Below are 10593 nucleotides of genomic sequence, written 5' to 3' on the forward strand. Positions count from 1 at the left end.
AGGACCCATTGACCTTACCAGGATAATCTAAGATAATTTCCTCATCTCAAAAATTCTTAATCACAGCAGCAAAACTTCTTTTGCCACATAAGGTAACATATTTAAAAGTTAGCATGTGGGTGTAACTGGGGGTGGGGGCATTATTCTGCTTAGCACATAAAAACATGAAGAAATTGGAAATAGGATTAATAGGGGAAAGTGTATCCATCAGGATTCAACCAGGAAATGAATTATTCTATTAGTTTTAATGGAAGAAATTCAACACATAGAATTTATTACACAAGAGATGGAGGAGGGAAAAGCCAAAGGATGGTGAATCACCCTGGGGCAGTGGGAGCTACTGTTACCTTTAAGGTTGGAGGGGCAAGAGGGAGAGGTGATGTTACAAGAACTCAGAAGCTCTGATACGTGTAAGAACTGGAGGCTCCGCGTGGAAGTCGGGAGAGAGGAGGTATGGCATCCCAGAAAAGACATGGGCATTTCTGGAAATGACAGGAGATTCTCATCATTCTCTACAGTTGTGTTCTATAAAGTTGTTCTGAACACTGAAATAAAGAAAATACAGGGTTAGTTTCCTTCAAGTCTCTGGTCCTTAACCGATTAATATATTTCTTGTTTATGTGTGTTTCTGTTGCAAGCAGCGCTATTAATAATTACTCGGAGGCGGATTGTCTTTAAGTTCAAGTGTATATTCCATCACACCAATCATCAAATAGAAATAATTAATGCAAAAGTGTTGGGTGTGCTGGAACACCCCAACTAGCATTCCAGGCACACGAATTAAACACTATAAGCAAATCACACAATCTTAGGACAACTACAAGCTCCAAAATACCTCAGATGTCACACAACTTCTCTTAGCCAAAGAGCAGATGTTGTCCTTGTCTTGTGGTTCTCTCCAGCTGATAGCTGGACATCAGGGAATGATGGAGTCCAGGGATGGACAGCAAGGTGGCCAGTCTCACTGATAACCTTGAAGCAAAACTCTCCAATGTGGCAGGACAAGCATTTTAAATACAGTTCCAAATTGGTGATTCGCTACACCTAGTGAAAGTCAATGTCCATTGGTTATGTCCAGTGAGGTGATATAATTGCAACTGGACATGTTTGTTCTTTGCACATGTCCATGGAGCTGTGCTCCCTACCAATTGTAACCAGTCATTGCTAAGCATGTCTATGGCTAGTGCCCCTTACAACTCTTTATCAGTTGCAAGCAGACATGACTAAGCAGTTCAATGGCTGCTGTTCCTTATAGCCAGCAATTTAGTGAGTCCCACCATGTCCCAGCCTGTTTACGGCAGATGCTCCTTACAGTTTCTGTCTAAAGAAAACTTATTTAACAGATATTGTTGATTCATTATCATTGACCTTACAACTTACAATACTATCATACATGCCTGAATGAAGCTTACCCTACACATACATTTTCTCCCTAAGATTCACCACAGCCTACTTGCATTTAGAAGCATGAGTCAACACTTAAGCATTATGCTTGGGGACCATTTTAAATATTGACATCAAAAACAAAAAACACAAAAATGAGAAAAATATACCATTTAATACACACACACACACACACACACACACACAAGGACATTTGCTGACACTATGAGAGCTGAAACAAGAAGGCAGAGCATCAGTGTGTTTCCTGTTGGGAATGTGTACCTTGGGCAACTTAAATTTTTTACCACTCTGTGCATGTCCATGAAGGGCCATGAAAGAACCACAAACATTGATTTTTTTTGAGGTTGCAAATACATTTAGCAAGGAGACAAATTTGTAAATATGGAATTTGTAAATAACAAAGGTAGACTGTACTTCCCAGCATAGAGGCAATGGTGCCCTGGAGTCTCAACTTCTCCCACTTTCTGGTATTCTGCCAGGATTCTCTCTGGCTAAATCATATATGCAAGGGAGTCAGTGAAACAATTGGAAGGAGAAGGGTGGGAAACACATCTAGCTGATGATGATCCACAGCACAAAAAGGTTTAAAGATCTAAGATTTGGTGGTGAGGGCACTAGAGGAAATTAAGAATTGCTTTAAATTCATAGGTGTTATGACAGGCTATTTTTAAATTCCATACAGACAGTATCAATTGATTTAAATGAAATAGGAGCTATAGATGGAAGATTTGTGAAAATTTTTCTACCTGGAAGGACTGAAAGATCTGAAATACTCTAGAAAGGACAAGTAAGGCCTTCCTTTCTTAGAAACAGTAAAGCACTACTTCTCTGCAGAGATTGGCCACTTGACCATCAGGAGGGAGTTGCATACTCTATGGGGGCTGAGCTGGCCCCTCCCTGTAATCCTGTTTATGGTTAATATCACCTTGAACTCTGGAGAGTCGAAAACGCTGCTGCAGCTGCCTGTCTTGAATCTCAGAAAGAAAAGAAAAAAAAAAAACAAAACACAAAACCTGTTGTGGCAGAAGGTTGGTGAATAGAAAGCAAATCAACCAAAAGATCATCTTAGCGTGGGGTTGGTGGCTTACTTGAGTAAGTGATTTATGACACAATGTTTTTATTTGATCTGGCATTACAGGGATAAATTATTGAGTGCTAATTGTATGTTGATAAGCTGTTCCTGCTTAAATTTATTCCTTCCTCGGGTTGTGTTAATTGGGGCATATTGGAACAGAAGGGAATTGCCCACTTATTGCCTGTTTTGGTTTACGCTGTTGCTCCAATGTGCAGTTGTAATTGTGTCTTCACTCTTGTTCAAGCTAAGTGAGTGGGGAACTCCTACCGGTGGATTCTCCTCTCCCCATTAATGCACATTACTTTATTCATAAATAAATTGTTAAAAATAGCATTACTCCTATTTATTCGTTCAAGTTTAGTCAAGTTGCAGCAGAAGGTAGGGTCAGAGGTGAACTGGCAGAAGGCTGGTGAAATTTAAATGCAGATTTTACCATTTGAAATTTAAATCCCCTTTCGATAAAGCCATCATGGTGGGAGTGGGGGGTGGTGAGTGTTTCCAGCAGAGGTGGCTTTATTTCTGACTAGTATTTCTCTCTCTCTCTCCTTTGGCATGAAGGGGCTTCAGTGGCAATAGAGTGTGAGAGGCCTGCAGTAAGAATCCTTGCACATGGGAAAGGATGTGGGTATGATGCAAGGGCAGGGGGGCAATGCCTACCAGGTGTGGAGAATTTTATCTCTCAAGGTTCTCTGTGATGAGTGGTTGAGCATCCTTTATCTGATCATCAAACCTGACATGCTCCAAGATCTACAACGTTTTGTTTTTTTTTTTTGCGGGGGGGGGGGGGGGGGGGCGGGCGGGGTAGGGTTGGTGGTATATCAGGGATTGAACTCAGGGACATTCAACCACTGAGCCACATCCCCAGCCCTATTTTGTATTTTATTTAGAGATAGGGTCTCACTGAGTTGCTTAGCACCTTGCTTTTGTTGAGGCTGGCTTTGAACTCAGGATTCTCCTGTCTTAGCCTCCCAAGCCACTGAGATTATAGGTGTGCACCACCAAGCCTGGTCAAGATACACAACTTTTGAGCACAGACATGGTACCATAAATAGAAAATTCCTCACCATGTTTCATGCACAGAAATATTTAAAACATTGTATCAAATTACCTTCAGTCTATGTATATGGTATGTATCAAACATAAATTAATTTTGTGTTTAGACTTGGGTTCCATTACCAAGATATCGCATTATATGTATGGAAATATTCCAAAATCTGAAAAATCCCGAATCCAAAACACTTTTGGTCTTATGCATTCTGGGTAAGGGTAAGGGCAACTCAATCTGTACTCTAATTCCAGGGAAGTAAGTCCATATTTAGAGAATCAACACAGACACAAAACAGCAAACAGCCAGCAGGATTCCAGGTTGAGATTAAAGGAAATCGGCAAGAGCAGAGGAAATAATAACATTCCAAAGCCACACACCAGACTCAAGGGCCCGAGGGCAGTGCACACGAGGTACCACACATGGCCCAAGGGGAGTCTTGTAAACACTAATCCCAGACACAGACACGCTCTCTGCCCTGTTTTATGAATTCCGCTGGGCGTGGGGCAGGTGTGTACCTGCCTGTAAACCAGAGAGGAGTGAGCCCTGTAGGTGCTGGGGCTCCTACATGTGGGAGAGACTCGGGAGGGACAGTGGGTGCTCCCCATGACTTTTCCTGGGACTCAGGATCCTTTTTACTTCTCCATACTCCCCTGTCACCCTCCTCCCTTTCCTGTTTTATTCTTAGATGGCATGTGGAATCTCTTCTGATTATCTCCCTCAAATAAAATTCTGTTTAAGTCTTTGTTGAGGTGGCTTTTCTAGTAAAAGCAGAGAGGACCTCACTGCCCTCTAGAGAATGGAGTTGAAGACTGGGTAAGTGTGGATTTTGACCCCAACTAAAGATATCTCACTCTATAATCACTGGAAGAACCTCATATGTGAGTAGTTTTCCCCACAAAATTGCTCTGTGAGGCAGGATCACTCTGAAATTTCGGGGACAAGCTTCAGTTCATTTATGAAGCCATTGTGACTGTTGGCTAGTGAATTCCAACAGGGGTCCTAATTACAGGAAGGGTGTTTAAAATGTCACTCTTTCTTACTCTGATGTGCTTCCTCCAGGAAGGAAAGCCAGCAAAGCGCAGATGATCTTTCTCTCACTGTTGCAGGATTACAGGTTCCCCTAAAGTATGTCCTGGGCCTCAAGGTCCTTCTCAGACATAGTGGGAAGTACCAGAAAGAGTAGGAGAGCAGAGACAGCCTGGTTTTAGCTTAGGTTTTAATATTGATAAGGATCCTTCTCCCATTCTCTCCAGCATCTGAAGGCCTTCTAGGAAAGATTCTGGCACTTAGAGAGCTGGGACCCCTTAGTAGCAGGATTGCCTGGAGTGCTGAGGCCTGGAGAGGAAGCTAAGCCAAGTCAGAGGGAAAAGCAGGGGCTCAAGTCCCATAGTCAGAAAGTGGAGGTAAGGACCCAGAACCACAAGTTGAGAGTTGGGCAGGAGATGCTGGCATTAGCTTAGTGAGTACATTGTTGGGTACCTTGTTACCCTTTAGATCCAGCCACTGAGATTAGCCAGTGATCACCAATAGCTGGCAGATCTAGGATTAGATTCAGTTCTGTAAAGCCCAGGAAAGATTTTGTGGTTATAACCTCTAGCCCACCAATTATGTTGGGTCCATTCTGACCTTGGGTGAGAAGGATGCTAAAAATCACCCCTGAGCAATGAAATGGGAAGACAGGAAATTAAAATGGAATTCCAGTGTTATTTGAACTCCATATTAAACTCTTTTTCTTATTTTTTAAAATTTGGCCAAATAAGAACTTTAGGTGATACTTGAGATGAAATCCTTGAGAAAAAAATGGATGATGATTATTCTAGTAGATTCACAGAGAAGATTATAGATAGAGAAATTTGTAGTCATGCAATCTTTTACAAGTCATCTGACCTCTGTGAGTTACACTGGATGGGCTCCACAGAGCTCAAGGTTGACACCAATACAAACTCCTTTGGTTTCCTTGAGAATTCTTAACCTTGATTTAATTTCTATATCCTGATCTGTTAGGATTAAGATCTGGCAGGTGTAAAGTTTTCCTAAACTTTGTCCCTCAAATCCTGGTCCCCAGACCAGTAGCAACATCTTGAGAACTGGAAAGACATGTAAATCTTAAGGGTCCTACTCCAGTCCTATGGAATCAGAATCTTTGGAGATAGCCCTAGGAAATGTTCCTCAATCAGGCTTCTGGATGCTTTTGAAATGCATTAAAATTTGAGAAGACCTGAACTGGAATAAAAAAAAAAAGTCAGTATAAAATAAAAAAAGGTAGCTCAGACTTTGACTTAGACAATTATTAGCTATGAGACCTTGTACAAGTGATTATCTCTCTGTGCCTCAGTTTACTGGTTCTGAAATTGTTGGGTCTGCCTTATAAAGTTGTTGAGAAAAACAAATGAGATAATGTAGGAAAATTCTGTATGTGGCACCTTTCCCAGTGTTCAGTGGGTACTCAGCACATGTTACCCATTATTCACTATGATTATCACAACCCCAGCTGCCACTAGCTCTGGAAGCCCCCACTATGGGATCCCTATGCTTCCTCTAGGTGCTTTTTCTCTGTCTCTATAGCTCCATTCAAACCTTGATGCCCCTTTAGTGTGAGCTCTATGGGACTTTGGGGAAGGTGACCTCCTGGGTACCTTTGACAATGGACCCGTCCCCCTCAACCCCTCTCAATATTGCCATAATACTATCAAGACAGAACTGGACTTGCTTTATGCTATAGAAAACGGGTTGTGGGACCACCATTCTGAGCCAAAAGTCAAGCCACCTTCAAAGCTATACAAACTTTCTTAGTGGGAGAGAGAGACCCAAATCTCAGTAGCTGGTCTGTCCTCAGACATCCAAAGTGTTGGTTATGCTGAGTTAGAAGAGCCCAGTCTAGCAGTTTCTTTTGGCTGCTGCCATGATGTGCAGCCACTTTCAGAGCAAGGGGCCCCACCCCTGAGCTGCTTGCAGGGCCCTGCAGGCCCCTGTATAAGAACACAGAGGCAGAATAGCAAGCTGGAGCAGCAGCTGCCATGCCTCCCTCTGGGCCACTGTAATGTGTCCCAAGGGGCCAGCCCAAGCTTGGATGAGCCTCAGAAAATTAGCAAGCAATTCCGACTTGTTTAATTTTTCTCTCCGAAGAACTTGAGCAACCATGTCCTCTTAATCATCTTTTGAGAGGAAAGACAAGAGAAAAGAAAGACATTCAAGAAAACACAGAGCAATTAATCTGTTCGTTCATGTTCAATAAATGACTCTGCTCTAAGAACAATCATTCCCTTATTCTGCAATGTTTGTTGGGTATGCAGTCTGCATGGAGCGCTGGAGACACCAGGATGAATAGGAACATAGCTGCAAGCTAGGGGAGAAGAGACCAGGGGCCATCATTTGGTGAACATTTACTATATGCCAGGCTCTAGGCTAAGGTTAATCCTTACCTGAACCCTGTGAGATCCATATTCTTATTCCCATTATCCACACAAGGACATTGAAGCTTAGGGAGATGAAGTGACTGACTTGGAATCTCCCACTTGGAAAGTGGTAGGGTTCTGAGATACAAAAGCCCTTCCTTTCTTTACCACATTGCCTCTGTGGGACCATGCTTCTTCATGTCTAGTGCAACAGACAGGAGATGTTAAGAGCCACGAGAAAGTGATGGCTCCTAAGGCAGACTGATGGCTCACAGCGGCTACAGGGATCTGAAAGGACAGCTTAAGTGTGGGCATGGGTCTAATGAGGTGGATGGAGGAATGCTGTAGGGAGTGATGGGTGACGAGGTGGGGTGGGACAAGGGCACCCTGAGTGATTCTATTTACCCTGAGTGTGGCTCTCGGAACTCTCTGAGGGGAAGCAGAAGGACCAAGTACCTATTACTTCTATTTTCCCTTGCCTTCAGCATTTCCCAAACAGTGCTGATTATCAGGAAGGACTGGATGAGCCAGGACAAAACTTGGAACATGCTTTTCATTTCCATATAAGGGTGTGATAAAACCTTGTTCATGTGTTATATATACTTGATTTTGTTTGTATCACCATCACCCTCCCTCCCCCCACCACACACATTTACTAAGTGCCCTGTGTACCTGAAGCCACTGATATTAGATCCAGAATAAGTCCAAGGATACTAATGTCCTTTTGCCCAGTCCCCCTCCTGACATTTGTACACGTCTGTTCCTACATGATGCTTCCTTGACAGCATCACATGGGAATTTTAAGCAGGGACCTAGCATTGGTGGAGAAGTGAGAAGGTGCCAGAAGCTCTGACATGAGTTATTTCATGTATCCTCACAAGGAAGTGAGATGATTCCTATTTGATAACTGTGGCCACTGAGGCTCAAGGAAGCCAAGTTATGCAAGGACCTAGCTGGTGAGAATGAGATGAAACACACTTTCCCCAAACCTAGATTTTGGAAGATCAATTAGTGATCTGTGATAAATTTGGTTGATTTAAGTTAATGAATCTATAGGTAAACAAATTGTATGTTGAAGTCCTATGGTAAAGAGGAAAATAGGCTGGGCATTATAGCAGAACAGACTTGGGTTCAAATCCTGACCCCACTTAGTCTTTCTGGGACAATTCACCTCCTCTGAGCCTGCATTTCTTTGTTTATAAAGTCTGAAGAGTAGTTCATACTCTAGAAAAGCATCAAGGTTAAGCAACACTATGCTTATGAAGTATGGAGCTGTCCCTGTAGATGGGACCCTCCTGTCTCATACATATTCTCCAACAGGTGCTTGCTTCCACATTAACTGGAGTAGACACACATGACACTTGACCATTTTGATCTGCTCAGCCCAAGACTGTTGTTTTATTTAGCTCAGATTGCTTAGATATCTGCACACTGCGTTTCACTGCCAGGCATGGGAAATCTAGGACAGTTAGCTTTCTGGCATGGTTTTCCTCCAATAATGTGCCAATGACCTAAGTAAGCATGGTTGGCCCTTTGAAATTTTTCCTTGACTTCAAGTCTTTAAGGTCCATGGAAGGTTCATGTGGCATAGATTGACTTGTCACCACACTTTTCCCCTTAGCTAGACTATTTCCTGGTCTCCCTCATTGTTGGGTGATTATATGACTGAGTTCTGGCAGATGGAATGTGGGTGGAAATGATAGGGACATTGAATGTAGGTGAAAAGATTAGTCTCACAAAAGTTCCCATAGATCCTCCTCTAATCCTTTCTCTGCCTGCTGGATAGAAGATCTAGTGATAAACTCCATGGAAGCCACTGAAGGAAGGCATGTGGGTCCCTGAATGACTGCATGGAGTAGAGTAACCATCCTACCCCCAAACCTGCATTGGAGTGTGAGTGAGACATAAATTCCTACTGTGTTAAGCTACTGAGATTTGAGAGTTACTTTACAAAGTAATTAACTTGGCCTCAAGAATACAGCCTGCTTATGACTTATAGCAAGATATTTCTAAATGACCATAAAACAAAATACTCTATGAGGGGTAATATATTTCTTTACATTAGCATAAATTAATTTATAAGCTTAGCCTGCCAGATCCAAGCTGGGCCCTAAGGATACATTACCCTGTTTTTGATAGCAGGGATGGCAGGTAACCTGGTACATGGTAAAGTGGTTTCTCAGAACATTAGTATCATTTGCAATATGCTAGAAATGCAAATTCTGGGGCCCCATTTCAGATCTTTTCTATGAGAAACTTTGGAGTCAGGACCAGCAATCTGTTTGATTCCAATATACCAGCCCACCATTTGAGAAGGCTTGAGAGGAACAGCTGGACCCTGGAGCTCACACCTGGGTGAGCTCTGGGAAGAGCAGAACAGGGTGGAGTTCATAGTGATGACTGCTCCATGCAGTAGTAAAGGAGCCAGGGGATCCACAGGTGAGTACTTCGCTGTTTTCCTTTGGATGATCTCACTGACTATGGTACAAAGTTTGAGAGATTGATTTGTTACTCCATAGAGAATTGATTACTCCATCAGAATTCTTTGACTAGCATATTAATTTGCTAGGGAAGGCATAGCAACGTATCATAGATTGGGTGACTTACACAACAGAATTAGTTTTCCCAGATACTGGAGGCAGGAATTCTGAGATCATGGTATCAAGCAAGATTGGTCTCCTCTAATGCTTCTGTCTTAGACTTGCAGATGGCCACCCTCTTGCTGCCTGCTGGTGGTTCATGGTGCAACCCCACACACTTGGTGTCTCTCTTTGACTTCCTCTTTTTATAAGGAACCAGTCAGATTAGATTAGGGACTACTCCAATGGCATATTTCAACTCAATTGCCTCTTTAAAAACCATTTCTCCAAATATAGTCACATACTGAGTTACTAGAGGTTAGGACTTCAACACATGAAGTTTAGGGACATTATGTTAATCAGATTTCCTTCACCATAACAAATACCTGAGATAACCAACTTATAAAGAGAGAAGATTTGGTTTGTGATCTGTTGGTTCTGTAGCTTTGGGCAAGGCATCCCATAATGGCAGGAATGTGTGGTGAAGCAAAATTGCTCACCTTATGGCCAGGAAACGAGAGAGAAACAGGAAGGAACTGTAGCCCCACTATCTCCTTGAAAGGCACACCCCCAATGAACTAAAGACCTCCCCCTGGACACCACAAATTAAATGTTCCATACCTCCCAATGGTGCCATTCTTGGGATCAAAACTTTAACACATGGGCCTTTGTGGGACATTTAAGAGCCAAACTATAGCAGATACAGTTCTGTCCAAACAACTATGAAATCTGGAATATTACTAATTCCTGTTCTTGTCCCTCTTAGAACTCCCTTGAATAAGCCTAAACCGAAGACAGTCAAGGGCTAAATTTGACACATAGTTTGGAGTTGAAAGTTTATTTTATTCTAACAGCGAAGTTAGAATAGAGTTAATATTTTTGGCAATACGTTGACTGATTGAAATTAGAATCAGATAAAAGTAATGCAAAAATAAGAGGTGTCTGAATTAGAGTTTCTTGTGCCCCTGGGGCAGATAGAGGTCAGTTTGTAAATAAATGTGGAGTATTGGGCAACAAGGAACTCTAAAACAACCTCATAATTGATGAAAAGTGGCATTTTTCCTGAGTTGGTGACCAGTTGATGGTATAATT

General features: G+C 42.4%; 1 long non-coding RNA gene across 1 annotated transcript; it reads right to left on the bottom strand.

Moving 5' to 3' along the window:
• Positions 1-226: 226 nt before the first annotated feature.
• On the bottom strand, positions 227-1149 carry LOC114101196 (uncharacterized). The gene is made up of 2 exons (XR_003584244.1): positions 836-1149; positions 227-545 (listed from the first exon to the last, which is right to left on the bottom strand). It is a non-coding gene; the product is annotated as an uncharacterized lncRNA (long non-coding RNA).
• Positions 1150-10593: the final 9444 nt, after the last annotated feature.

The sequence above is a fragment of the Marmota flaviventris genome, chromosome 11 (assembly GCF_047511675.1).
Source record: "Marmota flaviventris isolate mMarFla1 chromosome 11, mMarFla1.hap1, whole genome shotgun sequence".
Taxonomy (NCBI): domain Eukaryota; kingdom Metazoa; phylum Chordata; class Mammalia; order Rodentia; family Sciuridae; genus Marmota; species Marmota flaviventris.